Genomic DNA, 18034 nt, shown 5'->3' on the forward strand with positions numbered 1-18034 from the left:
ATAACAACAGAAGCCTAAAAGCATGCCTGGTTGTTTCAGCTCTTTTTCTGACTATATAATTGTGTACTTCACAGCACATATTATTGAGTAAGGCCTCATAGCCCTATCTTAGGAGGCAGACAAGTATTATTCCCCCAATTTTACAGAAGGTATAAGGAGATTGATGAGTTGCACAAGGTCATCACTAGCAGAACTGGGAATAGAACTTTCTGTTTCTAATGTGACAGGCCTGAATTTGCCAATTGAGTGTGCTTGTTTGTACTGGGAGTCATCACTACAGCACACTTCCTTCCAAAACCAGGGAGAGAACCCAGGAATCCTGACTTGTACCATTCTTCTGCTGTCTAGAAAATAGTTGGGTACGTCACTGGCACTGTGGGGGTTGAATGAAAACAGCAGCCCAGCTGTAGTACAATGCAACAGTTTTGACTGATTAATTAAAGAAATGAAAATAAAATGCTACTTATTTTTATCCATTAAAATTAATGGAGTTATGGAAGAGACAGTGTCTGAGAAATAAATGATGTACTGTTTCTTAATAAAAGTGCTATACCTGCTCCTGCTACACAAAAATGAAAAACATTACTGTTACTGCACAGTACATGGACTGGGCTCACGAATAGTTGCTTGTTTGTATATGCCTGCATGCCAACAGTCTCAGATCTACTGTGTTTCAGTACTGTGTTTTTGTAGCCTCCAGTACTACCAAAATCAAATTACATAATTACAAAAATAAATTCTCCTAACAATATTTTTAACTGCAACTATTATTAAAAGAGAAAGTGCTCTGAACCTGATAAGCAGTGCTCTGTTGCAAAACAGATTCACAGTCTACTTCAAAACAGTTTGCTGCTGTGTGAAGAACGTCTCAAGAATTCTAAGAGAAGTGAAAGTTTGCTTTCTGGTGCTTTCCTGACTCTCACGTCCCAGTGAACCCCAGAACCATTTGGTCATGCACCCTACAGTTCTTCTGCAGTCACCAACCTGTAACCTTGATTTATACATTCCTGATTAATAAATTTAAAGCTAAGCATTAAAACCACACTGAACTCTTTAAGTGCAAGTCTCCAAAGCTGTTACAGATCATTTCATTTAGTGGAGGATTGTGAATGACACAATGAGTGACAGAATTAAAAAACTTTATTTAAAACAAAATAATTAGGTAAAACAAACAAGATTACAGTATAAACCATACACTGCATTTATACTCACATTCCAAGATGAAGTGGTGTATCCAGAGGTGATCAGACCCTGGCTGAGAAGAATGGGTATATAATCTTTTCTCAAGCAGTATCTTGGTAGATGAGCAAGCTAATGTAAAATATACTTTTGTATATACTTTTTATAATTAATTATAAAAACACCCCTTAATTAACACTAAGTGTAATTATTATCATATCTGTATTAAATATTTTCTACTTTCTCATTGGCTAACAAACATCTTAATTAACACCTGCATAATATCATTTCAATAACTATCAATACAGGTAGCATTCTTCCAAAACATTCACATTTTGTCTAAAATGGTCATTAAAACCCAAATGTGTTTATAGTATGACCTGGGGTTATGACCTAACTTATCTCTAACTTGCCTCTGAATTGTCTCACTTCACTCATATTTTATTAAGCCTTTACTATTAAGCTCAAATTTAGGCCTACAAACCTTTTCTCTACTTATATTTCTATTTAACATAAGCAAGCATGATCTCTGTAGGCTACACTATTGATTATGAGAAGGAGGTGAAGAGTTCCTTATAGAAGAGCCAGAGAGTCAAATCCTAGCCCTGTTGAAGTCAATAGAAGTTTTGCCATTGACCACAATGGGGCTGTATGAATTTAGCCTAAATAAATGTTACCATTTTCTACTTTCCCATCTTATAGAATTTAATATAAAATTTTATTTTTGCTATAGACTTCTATAGGATGGTTTTTAAAAACCCAGCAACTAAAGAAAGGGTGTTATTCCCTATTTAATTTGGTGGGCCAGATTCGTCACTGCCTTTAACCTTTTGTAGTTATTTACAACTGTGTCAAGTGAATGTACAATTATATTAAATCAGAATAGCATTTATATGTGAAATAGAAATGTACATGAATGTGAAATTTGCATTCACTTTGCACAGGAGTAAATGATTGTGAAGTAGAAGACAATAAAAGATCAAACTCCATAATTTCATAGAATAATTTCTTTAGTACCTTATTATATTTCTACTGGTTTATTTTCTATGAAATTCTAAAAGATATTTTCCATAAAGGGATGTGGAGGCAAGGCCAGTACAAGTGCCAAGTTAATCAGACAAAAACCTCTCAGGGATTTCACGTTTAGCCACAGGTTTTTCTGAGGCACCCAAAATAAAACAGCAAATTCTCTGTTTATCTTTACTTCAGGCATCTTAGCAGTCTTCAAATACAAAAAACAACCTGTATCAACCAGACAGTTCTTAATGTATCCTGATCTCTGTGCTCTGGCTTCACAATAGCAAACACTCCATCCTTGCTGAGAGCCCTAAAAGAAGCTCAGGATCTTTTTTTGCATCTCTGAACCTGATTAACTCAAGTGCAGGTAGGAAGCGTATAGCTTCCTCCAGTTACATTCATTTCAAGGAGGCATTCCCAGAAACTCTAAAAAATCTAGTCCGGAACAACTAGATTCAACCCTCAAATTTAATCCTCAGAATTTAGGACTGAACTCGCGAATGCTCACACAGAGGAGGGATGCATTAAGGCTGCGGGCCTCTCCAGGGAACACCAATGAATATGTGGGCACATAGCCCTCTCCACTGACTATGCTCTTAATTCATCTCTGTGAGAAAAGGGAAAGAACAGAATCTTTCTCTCCTCCCCGCCCCCCATCCAGGAGCTCCACTGAGGTTGGTGCAGTCCTGTAAGGGAAAAAGACCAGGATTAATGGTATTCTGCTTTGGAAGGTGAGGTGGGGGAGGGACTGGATCACAATTTTGTGAGCTCCTCCTGTTCCCTCACTCTTTTAGCAGCTCTGTAGCTCCTGACAATTAAGCAGTAGAGAATCCTTTTGTTTCCTTTCTTAGGGCCTGGTTTTCTTCCCTCTTATAATTATGTAACACCACTGACTGCATTGGAGTTGCTTCTGATATGCAGTGGTGTGAGATGAGAATCAGGCCCTTTATTTTGATTGCCAACATAAGTTCAAATAAAGCAGGAATCTGCCACCTTTAGTGTATTTTAATTGGGGGATGTATGGCTGATACGCTTAAAGATATTTTTATATCAGTTGTTTCAGAATTATTCTCTACCTCTACAACTTTTAATGGTCAGCAAAATCTAATTCCACATTGGTCAGTCAAAGTTTTGAAGAAACTGAAATGCAGGCTTTAATAAGATGTTTTCCAGAAAGCTCAAATGTTACTGGTAGTTGTTTAACTTTAGTAGCTTCCACTACCATACATCATCCAATCTGTGATATTATAAATCTCTCTCTGAGCATAGGAGTATAATAGATTAAATAGAAAATTACACCTTAAAGTATCTTTTTTTAAAAGTTACAACTTTGTAACAATAATAGGCCTATTTTTATGTTGTTTCTTGTGGGACAAACTATCCAGATTATATACATCATTGAACTTTTGATCATTTATTAAACAGTTAGCAAGTCAGAATTTTACCTGAATACGAAATTTAATGATGTGTGAAAATGAAGATATGAATAATTCAGTCAGTGCTGCATTTATTGATCTTCAAAATGACTTTTTATGCCATAGACCATTCTTTACCGAGTAATAAATTTTATAGTTTTGGTTTTAATGAGGAAGTGATTAAGTACCAAAATGTTAAATTAACTTATACAGAATTTCTTGGCTTGCCTCTTTAAAGCTAGATCTTGTTCCCACTGGAATTTTGGGTAAGATTTTCAAAGATGCCTAAGGGAATTAAGCAACCAACTCCTATTGAGACTCCATGGGAGTTGGATGTTTGACTCCTATAAGACTCCATCAAAAATCCCAGACCTTATGTCATTGCTATCCTAATAGTATTCTTTCATGTAACTGGACACTATGGTTGCTGCATGGAAAGTGTGGGATCAGGACTGGGAGGATAATAATACAGGTATGTACAAGACTCTTTCTTAAAGTTATTGGCTATAACAAAAGCTTAAGAACCACCAATTTATTTGATTTCCCTGACCCATTGTTGTGTTCTGTAGTATATTAATGATCTGAATGTTTATGAGATTGTTTTTGGCATGATGATCTATGGACGATAATTTGCCAACTGTCAGAAGCAAATCATGTCCTTTTATACTTATATATATGTAACTCTGACCTAAATATAAGTACTAACGTGATCACATTTTCCATTGGAAAGTTATTAGAATTGCTCCATTCTCAGTATAAACAATGGACTGAATTCTCGCCAGCATCTGAATTCCGTTCAACACAGGGAAATAGGGTGAGCCAACGGGGAACCAGTTATGATGCTGTGTTTTGTGTTGACTTAACCCCAGTGCTAGTAAGAGCAGACTACCTGCTGTAGAGAGGTATGCTAGGCACGGACTTTACACCAGTGGAGAATGAGTGTAGGAATGTGGCAGATTCTTTTGTTTGAAACCATGGTAATTAGTTGTTTCAAGTCTTTGATTTTATGCTCCAGGCACTTTTAAATCTAATTTCTAATATTCTAAATCCTGTAATCAAATTCTCACTGGTTTACATTAAACATTTTAACAGTGATTATTTGTATTCCTTAATGAGAAATATTTGCCTATTTGATTATTTTCCTGGTATAATCATGATTAAAATCCTAATCCCTCAAAAATGCTTTTTTAGACATACAAAGTATTCTGGATTTAGTTAGGAGAATTATGAGATATAAATGAGATTTAAGAGCTAGCCTGTGGTGTGCAATTGAAAAAAACAGCTTCTACAACTTTCTTCGCTATAAAGCCTGAAGTAGCCCTGGAAACAAGGGAGGAAGGTATAGAATGTAATTTTACATTATTAAGCTGCAGTTATCAAGTATTTCAGATGCTTTATTATTTGTTTCCTGTCAAAATGCAGTTTTGAAATGGGAAACTTTTTCTTTAGATTTTGTCAGAATTTCTGGAGGACTTTTGCTGAACTGAACTTATTTCATAAGGAAATGCAGCCACCCTTATGTTAAAGGTGTCTTTTTAGTTGCTGTTTTTTGTGATAATTGATATCAAAATGTGAAGCTCTCCAACTCCCCAAAAGTGCATGGAGAAATAAGATCTCTCTCTCTCTCTCTCTCTCTCTCATATAGCAGCAGTCTTCTTCTGCTGTGTTATGATGAAAGGGCTCTTTGAAGATCATTATGTCTGTAAAGGGAAGGGTCCTAATTTTCAGGATCTTGTACAAAGGTCCTTTTGTCTGCAGGGGGGTGGGGCTGAGGCTGAGTGTCTTACACTTGAGGGTTTCTCATTAAAATTTCTGTTGTTAGCAACCTATGACACACACACGGCCCTTCGTTTTTGGTTTTTATTTTATTTATTTTTTCCCAGGAATTTATCGATGTTTATTACTACAACAAAAAAAACAGCTGAAAATCAGTGCAAAAAACAATTAATTTTTCTTGGTAAATATGGGGTTTGTTTTGATTGATGGATGGAAGGACAGGAGAAAAAAAACTTCAGTAGATTAATGCTTTGATCGAAATTCAATGTGGGTTGCTGCAGAACTAAAACAGAACTCAAAACACCATTTCACCCCTCATCCCCAAATAAAATAAATAATTTACTGTTGTAGGCTTAGAACTGTTAGCCTATACATATTTACATTTAACAATTGGGCCCAACATTTTAAAATATTTATAAGCCCTCCCTGTCTTATGTGAAATCCTTCAGTGTAATTTACAAAAGCCCTGCAAAGCATAGGCTTACAGCAATCTTTTTAAGGAGTCTTTTTCTAAGGCCCGTTCTCCTAGTCTTGGATGTAGCCAAATTTCAAAAATACTCTCTCACTCATCACCTACACATTTCAGGCTAGCTCAGCTGATGAGTGAGAGATTCATCAGTATGTTCAGATGCACATGCACTTCAGAGCTTGTGTGTGTGTGCGTGTTTGTCTATTTTATGTATCTTCTAAACTAATAAATAGCCTTACTGCAACAGGCTGCTTTGCATATACCCACAAACTAATGTATTATAATACATAAATACAATACATTGTATGAGATTTTCCTAATAAAACAAGTTATTTTTTATATATTTGAATGATACAAAAGTAGGGTGAAAATTGGCAAAAGATTAATACTTTTTATAAAATCCAGGGTTTTGGGGGGTAAAAATCGCTTTAAACTGAAAATGAAGGGGTTTAGATACACACCACTTCATGGTTGGCTTGTTGTATCATGTGAGGGTATTGTAAATTGTTTCCTGGTCTATTCTGCCCCTCTGAAGTCAATGGGAAAGCGTCTGGTAACTTCAGTGGTCCAGGATCAGGCTGTAATTGCCCTTATAGACATTAATAGAAGGCCACATTTTCAAAAGTCACTCTAAAAATGGATACAACCACAAAGTTGTGAGCACATTTGCCCATGCAACATCTTATTTGCATATGAAAATATTTTTCCTGCAAAATGGCTAATTACGCGCATAAGACGTGGCCACACATGCTGTCAAATGTACAATCATGCAAATTTCGTGAGTACGTCTTTAGAGGTTCTTCTGAAAACTAACTAATCTAATGGCCTTGCTTAGTTGTATGAACCACTATGTCTGCCTTTTCACTACCAACAGCTGGAGCACTAGTGTTGACTGGCCACCAATGGTTTAACCACTTTGTAATCTATTCCTGCTTCAGGCACAGCTGAGCAACATGACAATTAAGACACCAGCAGTAGACCAACCACTCTCCATTAGCATTCCCATTTCTGGTAGGGAATCTGAAGAAAAATACTACTATAGACAAGATCTAGCAAGCTGAATTCTCTGCTTAGCTAGCCTGGGAAAACCACAGCGATGTCCATGATGTTACTGCACACTCTCAGAGTGGGCAGAATTTGGTGTAGCATTTTAAAATAGGACACTAGCACCCACTATAGCATAACAATAGCAAAATCAAAAGAAAAAAATTAACTGAGGACAGTAGCACTAGAAAGCCATGATTAAAATAACCTTGGACAATGTCATGTGAAGAAAGTAAACCGCTCACGTTTCCTGTTCTTCTGCTTGACATCCAAAATGGAGGCCCTACAGGAATATAGGTAAGAAATGAGGGGTATTAAGGGCTTGATCCTGCTCATGCTGACTTCTGTGGTGTGCTTGACATCCAAAATGGAGGCCCTACAGGAATATAGGTAAGAAATGAGGGGTATTAAGGGCTTGATCCTGCTCATGCTGACTTCTGCCCTACAGGAATATAGGTAAGAAATGAGGGGTATTAAGGGCTTGATCCTGCTCATGCTGACTTCTGTGGTGCAGGATTAGGGCTTAAGGGAGTTTAGGAATATTCTTTCCCCAGAGGTGAATGAATGTGTGGAATAGGCTACCAGAAGAAGTGGGAACTCCTAAGAATTAGACAGGCACCTCACGTGGGGCAAAGCATGTAGGATTGCATAGAGCAGCTACAGGAGTGATCTTCCAGTGGTGCAGCTGCCTCGGTACAGCTGTGCCACTGTAAGCTCGCTAGTGTACACCTGGCCTTAGATTCTGTATCCAACCTGACACATGGCTCTAGTACTCCAGAAGAATAAATTCCATCTGGGGAAACTTGAACAGCTGCTGGAGGAAACAGATTCAAGTGGCATTCAGGTATGAACAACAGATCACACAAACTGTATTCTCAGTTGAGTAAGGCCTGAAACCAAATGCCTACCATCACTGAGGTATTAAGCAAGAGCCCAGCTCTGCAGCTCTTGTTCAAAGACATAGTTCCATCATCAGCGGGGCTACTCACGTGAGTAAGGGCTGCTAGACTGGACTATGAGGGTAGATCTACACTGCGATTAAAGACCCACGGTATAGATGCAGCTGGCCTGGGTCAGCTGACTCGGTCTCACGGAGCTTGGCTGGAGCCCAGGCTCTGAGACCCTACAAGGGGGGAAAAGGTCTCAGAGCCCAGACTCCAGCGAAAGCCCAAGCATCTACACTGCAATTTTTAGACACCCCCTATCCCCCAGTCTGACCCTGTGAGCCGGAGTCAGCTGATCCAGGCTCAGACTTGGTGCTGTGGGTTTTTTCCCCGCAGTGTAGACATACCCTGAGTGTGCACAAAACATGATGTATTAATGCTGAATACTGGCTGTCTGGGGTGCTTACCTAGATGCCTAAGGGCTTGAGGAGGAAAAAACCTTTCCTGCTTTTAAGACAGAGCCATAGGTGTTTTGCCCCAAAAATTTACATTTTAAAAAATATTAGTATTTAGGCAGAATCCTCTAGAAACAAGCATCTAACGTAGGTCTTATTATTATTCATTTGCATTACTACAGGGCCTAGGGACACAATCTCGATTGGCTCTGTCATCCTGTCTGGAGTGACTCATGACCGTGAGCGCCTACCTCAAAGCCGACTGTCAAAAACAGGGCAGACACCTGAAACTGGCAGTGTGCTCTATAATTAGTTTTCACCAAGCCAGTAACAAGTCTGACCATGGAGTTTTAGACTCTCCAGTCCATCTTGCCACCCAGACAAACTGGACTTCGTGATAAATGGTCACGTACACCAAAGATCACACCACATTCAGATTGCTTCCAGTCACAAGAGACCAGTCACTTATCACCAGGTCTGTTGGTACTCTAGATCCTACACCAAAGACAACACCTGTAGTCAATCTTGTAATAAGTTATCTAAAAGTTTATTAACTAGGAAAAAGGAAGAAGAGTGTTATTTACAGGTTAAAGCAAGCAAACTTATACACACAAATGAGTTACCAGCTAAATCCTAAGAGTGAGAGAGTTGTAGCGATCTGTCAATTCTAAATGTCTTTCACAGGGCAGACCCAGGAGGCAACCCCTGGGGATCTCTGGTTTCAGTTTGGAGACTCTGGCCCTGTAAGAGTTCAAACAGCCAAAAGGATGGAAATTTTTCCTGTGGCTTTGTTTTATTTCCTTCATTCAGCTTTGAAGGCCACAGAATGAGCTACCTTGTACATAGCATTTCCCAGGTGTAATAGGGCCATTAATCAATCCTTTGTATTCTGATGATTCTTGGTGGCCCATCTGATTGTGATAGTTCTTCTGGATGGATGGATGGATGGGTGGGCAGGTGGAAGGATTCCCACACTTGAGTTCATAAGTTCAGGGCAAACATTTTTAAAGTTATGAAGCAAAACTTGCATATTTTCTGATAGACATTACAAGTGAGATCAATACATGCAGCAACTTACAAGTGTTTCATTGCATCTAAACACTAAACACATTCTTATAAGACTAATGCCTATTTTGAGCAAAACTAACATACAAGTAACCTGGACTGATCTCCAGTTACGAGCTTGTCAGTTCTTAGCTAATGCCTGGGCAAGAGCTGGCATCTGACTCGCCAGCGTCACAGGCTCCTATATTTTGCTATGCTCTGTACAAACACACAGTAAAAAACATCCTCACCCTCAAGAGCTAGCAGTATTAGTAGATAAGACAAAGCATGGGAGAAAGGAATGCACCTTCAGCTTACAAAGTTAATTTTTTCAAACCATTTAACATGGCTGCCAGTAGGCCCAGTCCTGCACAGTGCTTAGCAATTTTTGCAAGGTGCTGAAGCCCCTCAAATGTATCTCGGTGCCTAGCTTCCATTGATCTCATTGGGCATTAGGTGCCCAAATACCTTTGAGGATCTGGGCCTGAGCGCCTTCAAATCCCATGAAAGTGGTCAGCATTTTGCAGAAGACAGTATTGCCAACCCCATGTATTGAAAACTCATGAGTCAGACCCCCCAAATCATGAGATTTTAAGACAAATACATTGCGCATTCTTCTTATTTGTCTCTTGGTTTCTGAGCCTTTAGAGTGTACGTGGGTCATGTTTCCAGGCTTTTCTCCAGAGCCAGGAGGGCACAAAACTTGACTTTCGTTTAAAAAAAAATTCTCACATAATTCCAGGACTTGGAGGTTTAAGAAAAACATCAACTACCACAGCAGTTGGCAATTCAGCACCTCGTAGGATTGGATCTGAAATATAACTGGGTGGTAGGCAGGGAGATTGGAGAAAAAGTTACCCAGATCTTCAAAGTCTATTTCAAGACAATGTTTTCAGTATGATTTTTGGCAAAAAAAAAAAAAAAAAAACAGTCCAAGTCTATTTATTTTTATCCTATGTTGCTTAAAAGGAGATACAATAGCTTAGGGTCAAGGCTTATACAGTTTTCCATGTGGAACTGAAAACGTACACTGTAGTCTGCTGGCCTGTCCCTCACCCAGGGAAGGACTGACACCATCTGAATCATGCCCTGTTTTTAGGGCTTTATTTATGGGTGGCACTGACAGTCTTCAGCCACCCACCGCAAACAAACAGTTTGAACATAAATCCCAACAACTTAACCAGGTCCTTTCCCCTGAGCCAGGGGCTTCCTTGTCAGAGTGTCCCTGAACCCAGCAGTTCTTCCCCCAGCACTCGTGTAGGCATCTGCCTGAGAATCACCCTATTCCAGAGACTGGCACAGGAGCCAACCTGCTTTCTGCAGTTGTCCTCCTTCCATTGAGCTCTTTCAGCCTTTATAGGAGTTGGATGCTCATCAGGCAGTCGCTGACCACTTACAAACTACCAGGCCCAACCTGTTCTTAACAGGGCTCCACTTCAGGACAGGGCTGGCTGGTCCCAGGTACTTATAGTGGCAGCCCACTCTGTTACACATACCAAGAGGCAAATCATGGAATGGTAATGAACTAATTTTGTTTGAGAATTTCATTATATTGGTGTTTCAGCCGTGAAAATTATTTCTTCGTAGACAGCATGGTGCCTCATTTTAGTTTCATTATGTACAATATCTCAAATATCTGAGCAAGAAAGAATCAGAAACAATGTAAAATCACTCTGTCCAAGTCATTGTTTGCTTGGCTTATCTGCTGCTACATTATAGAGTGTTTCTAGCTGAGTTCTCTTTATTACCCTCTATGACTAGGAAATTGGGTTATTCAATCCCTTTCACTCTGTTTTATATAATTCAGTACAAGCTTAATATTATTTTTAGTATGTGTCACCCTCCACTTTCTAGGCAAGCTCCATAGATTTGCATCAGTAATTTTAAACATCTTAATAAGACCTTAAATATAAAAATCAGTTTAAATAGGGACTCCACAAATAGTTTCAATAATGTTGTCAAAGCCACTACCTCTGAACAGCTATTTTTTTAGAATAATCTTCTACATCAGTTATTTTAGAGATATCAGGAAAAATTGAGTTTTGGCAACCTTTTTTTGCCTAGAGTTATGCTCCTAAATCCACATTTAGGCACTCGAGCACTTATAGAACTTCTGAAAATTGGGCATTTTTATTTAGGTACCCAAATATGGATTTAGGAGCCAAAACCCTGATATACACACTTTTTGGGGGTGGGGGGTGGAGTGTATAACTATTTCAGTTAGGCGTGTAATTTTATTACTAAAATAGTTATACTGGTACAGACCCTGGTGTGAATGCAGTTACACTACTATAAAAGTGCCTTATATCGAGCTAGCTTATTCTCCTTCCCATCTGGTATAAGCAATACAACTTGTGTGTGGAGATAACCTTATCTTTAGCCACCATGTTTGAAAATTTTGACCTCAATTTTTACTAACCCGCAGATTATCTTCTTATTTCTAAACCTCATTTGTTATCAAGGATGAGTCACAGATTGCAAAGCTGAGTGACAAATAGCAGGCATCCATCTCCTACATCTGGGGGTCACAAATACAAAAATTGCCCTTTTATTTACTGATTTCCTCTCTCTCTCTTCATTCCTCATTAACATTACTTAAGTCTTGTCTGGGTCAAATCTCTAACAAGTTGTTGCTGTCTAAACCACATTCTCAGCCAAATACATGGATAAACTGTTGTGCTGTACCCCCCAGATTCAATTAAATGGAGAAATAGAGCTGGGTATCATTATCATATTAACCTCCTAGAATTATTCAAATAGCTCAATTATTTTCTATCTATCCACCCCTCTTCGAGTACTAGCATGTGAACAAAACTTCTTGCTCAGCAGAGCTAACTCAACATATGCACTTGATCTTTATCCATGCCATCCACCAACACAAACAGCAAAGGGATACATACAGACCTACAAAACACTTCTAACATATACAGATGTTGGGCCAAATACATCCCATTGTAATTCATTATGGAATTAGAACAGGGATGCATTTGTCCTGAAACAGAAATTAAAATAAATGTTATAAACCATATTTATTTTTTGTCACTCTGTATTTCAGAGGCTGAAGCTCAGTTTCATTGATATTTCTTTTCTTTTTCTCTACCTAATAAGAAACCAGTAGAACAGTCAATTCCTGCGTTTGTGGTATCATCAACCTGGACCCACAGGGGATGCTGCAGAATGATGAAGCAAATCAGAGTCCAAACTAACGACTAAAAGCTGTTATCTTGTACACTCCCAGGTACCACTAAAAATACTTGAGGACACTAAACACCAAGAAGCTCATTAATATTAGAACAGGACACAATACACCAAAAATAATCAAGAATCTAGGGCTTGCCTACACTGGAGAGTTGCAGTGCTGGTGGTGGGTTTACAGCGCTGCAACTTAGTAACTGTCCACACCTGCAAGGCACATCCAGCGCTGCATCTCCCTGGCTGCAGCGCTGGCCGTACACCTGATCTGCCTCAGGTATAACGAGTGCAGCGCTGGTGATGCAGCGCTGGGGAGCAAGTGTAAACAGTGATTAATCTTACTGCGCTGTAACTGACCTCCGGAACCTTCCCAAAATGCTTTAAGTACCAGATAACGTTATTTGTTTTGTTGTGATGCCTCTCTTTGTTTTATTGTGAACTCCGGGCTCCCGGAGCTGCTTTCCGGGCTCCTGGAGCTGCTTATCTAAAAAACAAACACAGCTCCTGTTTGCTGGAGCAGAGGCAGGGGAATTCCTTTGAAATGTGCACAGCTAGTGTTTGCTAGTGTTTGCTTGAGGAGAGAAGCGGGGGGGACGGGGGTCCATTTTGAAACAGCTGCTTATCTGGTCTGAAGGCTATTTGCATTTAGTGAATAAGAGAGGGTGGGGGAAGGGGTCGAAAGTTTTAAAATGATTGAAGGTTGGTGCTGTGTATCTTCCAGTCCTTAGAACTTGCAAGGCAGGGAGCTCACACAGTGTCTGCTCCAAAAATCCACTCTCTCTCCCCCCCCCCCGATCCCTGTCACACTCCACCCCACCCCGCTCTTTTGAAAAGCACGTTGCAGCCACTTGAACGCTGGGATAGCTGCCCATAATGCACCACTCCCAACAGCGCTGCAAATGCTGCAAATGTGGCCACACACCAGCGCTTTCCCTACACAGCTGTACGAAGACAGCTGTAACTCCCAGCGCTGCACATCTGCAAGTGTAGCCAAGCCCCTAGAAGGTGAAAACCTCATGTAGTGTGTTTCCCTACAATGTTAGCAAAGGCAATAACAGATGCTGTTCAAGCCAACTTTTAATTAAACCTGACAATAAAACATTTGATGTGGTAAACAATCAACAGTAATACAATCTTGTTGTAGAAATAGCCTCAAAAGCATTTGATAGTTGAGCTGGATCGAAAACAATGAAATGACAGATACACTACTAATCTGGTACTGTGGTGACTTCTATAACCTTTTACACACAGCGGAAGGATTAGTAAAACACAAAGAATCACAATAGCTATTTTCACATGATAGGCTGTAAATGAATGGAACAGAGGTGTAAAGATGGATGATAAAATGACTGAATAGGTACACTGAATGCTTTATATTAAGAATGTCATTGCTTTTCTTATGCTATGTTATTGACACTGCATTGTTAATACTGTCTAAAAGAGTTTCTATTTGATATGCACTGGAATTACTGAAGAAATCTAATAACTAGAGATAAATCTAACTTTAATACTGGGACCATACGTGCAAAATGATGTGTTCTAAATTAGCTGTTACCACTCAAGAAAGAAGATCTTGGTGTCATTGTGGTTAGTTCTCCGAAAACATCCACTCAATATGCAGTGGCAGTCAAAAAAGTGAACAGAATGTTAGAAACCATTAGGAAAGGGTTAGAAAATAAGATTGAAAATATAATGCCACTATATAAATCCATGGTATACCCTCACTTTGAATACTGCATGTAGTTCTGGTTGTCTCATCTCAGAAAAGATATATTAGAATTTCAGAAAAGTACAAAGAAGGGCAACAAAAATTATTAGGGGCATGCAACAGCATCCATATTAGGAAAGATTAAAAAGACTGGGATCATTCAGTTTAGAAAAGAGACGACTAAGGGGGGATATGATCGAGGTCTATAAAGTCATGAATGATCTGGAGAAAGTGAATAGGGAAGTATTATTTATCCCGTCACATAATTCAAGAACCAGAGGTCACCCAATTAAACTATAGGTTTAAAACAAACACAAGGAAATACTTCTTCACACAACACACAGCCAACTTGTGGAACTCATTCCCAGATGATGTTGTGAAGGCAAAAAGTATAACTGGGTTAAAATACAAATTGAATAAATTCATGGGGGATAGCTCTATCAATGTCTATAAACTAAGATAGTCTGGGATGCAATCCCATGCTGTGAGTGTCCCTAAACCTCCATCTGCCAGAAGTTGGGGCTGGACAAGAGGGGATGGCTCACTCAATAATTGTCCTGTTCTATTCATTCCCTCTGAAGCATGTGGCACTGGCCACTGTGAGAAGACAGGATACTGGACTAGATGGACCCAATATTCCTTTTCTTATGACTAACCACTCAGGCCAGAACAGAAAGCAACATCAAAGGAAAAGGAGTATCAACACTAAAAAAAAAGACTTCATTTCAAACAAGATATCTGGTACCAAGTAGCATGGTCTAGTGTAGGGCATTAGACTGGGAGTTTACCAACCTGCTATGTGACTTTGATCAAGTCACTTTTTGTGACTCTTTTTCTCCTCCCTTTCTTTGTCCATATTGATTTTAAGGTGTTTGGCACAATTACTATTTCTTTCTGTGTGTTTACTAGAACTGGTAGAAAAACATTGAAAAAAATTACTGATTTTTAAAAAAACTGTTTCTTTTTTTCATTTTCAAATTTCATTTGTCCAAATTTCAACATTTTTGGAAATTGCTATATTTAACTAACACTATAGCTAACTGAACTCCCCACGCAACAAAAATCTGTTAATTTTTATCACATACCCAACACCATATACAAGAAAAAACAACTCGACTCAACACATTCAGTCAGCAAATTGGACTGAAAATCAACCGCAGTAAGACAGATATCATGACCTTTAATATTGCCTCACCATCACCAGTATGGACAGAGGATTATGTTCTCACCAATGTATAAACATCCACATACTGGGGCAGCACCATCAGCCAGGATGGTGGAACAAGCCAGGACATCCAGAACAAAATTAATAAAGCCAGGAACACCTTCAAGAGCTTAAATACAATCTAGAAATCATCAAAGTACAACACCAAAACCAAACTCAACATTTATCAGAGCTGCATACTTTCAACACTACTTTATAGTGCAGAATGCTGGGGAATGAGAAAGTATGACATGTCCAAACTGTCTTCATTCCATACAACCTGCCAAAGAAAAATCCTCCATATCTTTTGGCCCAGAACAATCTCAAACCAAGATCTATTGACGGAGTGCAGCCAAGAGGATCTGAGTACCATCATTGCCAGGAGGCGTTGGAGATGGATCGGTTATGTGCTTTGGATGGAAACTGATTGCATCACCAGAGTAGCACTAAGATGGACACGTGAAGGCAGGCGAAAACAAGGCTGCCTGAAAACAACATGGCAAAGAGCTGTGGCAGCCGAGCTAAAAAACCTGGGGCACAGCTGGGGAATCATTGAAAGACTTGCCAGAAACAGACAGGAGTGGAGGAACTTCGTCACTGCCCTAAACGCCAGAGGTGTAACAGGAACATGATGATGATAGCTAATTGAAACCCCCACTCAACAAAAATCTGTTAATTTTTATTTTTAATGGAAATTAGGACTGTCAATTAATTGCAGTTAACTCAAGCGATTAACTCAAAACAAATTAACTCGATTAAAAAAATTAATCGCAATTAATTGCAGTTTTAATTGCACTGTTAAACAATAATACAATACCAACTGAAATTTATTATAAATATTTTGGATGTTTTTCTACATTTTCAAATATATTGATTTCAGTTACAACACAAAATACAAAGTGTACAGTGCTCACTTTATATTATTTTTATTACAAATATTTGCACTGTAAAAAGATAAAAATATAGTATTTTTCAATTCACTTTATAAAAGTACGGTAGTGCAATCTCTTTTTAATGAAAGTGCAACTTACAAATGTAGAATTATTATCTTTTTTACATAACTGCATTGAAAAACAAAACAATGTAAAACATTAGAGTCTCCAAGTCCACTCAGTCCTACTTCTTGTTCAGCCAATCGCTGTTTGTTTGTTTACATTTACGGGAGATAATGCTGCCCGCTTCTTGTTTACAATGTCACCTGAAAGTGAGAACACGCATTCACATGGCACTTTTGTAGTTGGCATTGCAAGTTATTTACATGCCTGATATGCTAAAAATTTATATGCCCGTTAATGCTTCGGCCACCATTCCAGAGGATATGCTTCCATGCTGATGATGCTTGTTAAAAAAAATACATTAATTAAATTTGTGACTGAACTCTTTGGGGGATAATTGTATGTCTCTTGCTCTTTGGTTTTATTCACAGCCTGACATAAATTTTGTGTTATGGCAGTCTCAGATGATGACTCAACACATGTTCGATTTAAGAACACTTTCACTGTAGATTTGACAAAACGCAAATAAAGTACCAATGTGAGATTTCTAAAGGTATACACTTAACCCAAGGTTTAAGAATCTGAAGTGCCTTCCAAAATCTGAGAGGGATGAAGTGTGGAATATGCTGTCAGAAGTCTTAAAAGAGTAACACTTAGATGCAGAAACTACAAAATCTGAACCACCAAAAAAGAAAATCAGCCTTCCGTTGGTGGCATCTGACTCAGATGATGAAAATGAACCTGCGTCAGTCTGCACTGCTTTGGATTGTTATCGAGCCGAACCCATCACCAGCATGAAAGCATGTTTCCTGGAGTGTTGGTCGAAGCATCAAAGGGCAAACAAATGTATAGCGCATCTGGTGCGTAAATACCTTGCAACACTGGCTACAACAGTGCCGTGCGAACATCTGTTCTCAGTTTCAGGTGACATTGTAAATAGGAAGCAGGCAGCATTATCTTCCATAAATGTAAAGATACTTGTTTGTCTTAGCAACTGGCTGAAAAAGGAGTAGGACTGAGTGGACTTGTAGGCTCTAAAATTTTACATAGTTTTATTTTTCAGTGCAGTTATGTAAAAATAAATAATTCTACACTGTAAATTGCACTTTCACAATAAAGAGATTGCACAATATTGGATGAGGTGAATTAAAAATTCTATTTCTTTTGTTTACAAATATTTGCACTGTAAAAAGATGATAAAAATAATAGTGTAAAGTGAGCACTGTTCACTTTGTATTTTGTGTTGTAATTGAAATAAATATATTTGAAAACATAGGAAATACCCAAAAATATTTAAATAAATGGAATTCTATTATTAACAGTGCGATTAAAACTGCGATTCATCACAATTTTTATCTTGCGATTAATCAATATTAATTTCTTTAATCATTTGACAGCTCTAATCTAAATTTTTAAAAATTCAACCAGCATTAGTGTGTACAGTGCCTAGCACAATGGGACCTTGCAAATCAAATAATTAATAAATAATAATATTTAGTTACATGCAAAAATGGGATGAGTATCAACCACAAATATCAACATGTGCCTTTGAAGTGTTATAGGTTAAACAAATAGAAGTGGAACATAATTGTTTACATAGGAGTGCTATGCTGTATTAAATATTGGTTTTACTGGAACATAATAGAAGATGT

The sequence above is a fragment of the Mauremys reevesii genome, linkage group 2 (genome assembly GCF_016161935.1).
Source record: "Mauremys reevesii isolate NIE-2019 linkage group 2, ASM1616193v1, whole genome shotgun sequence".
Classification (NCBI taxonomy): Eukaryota; Metazoa; Chordata; order Testudines; family Geoemydidae; genus Mauremys; species Mauremys reevesii.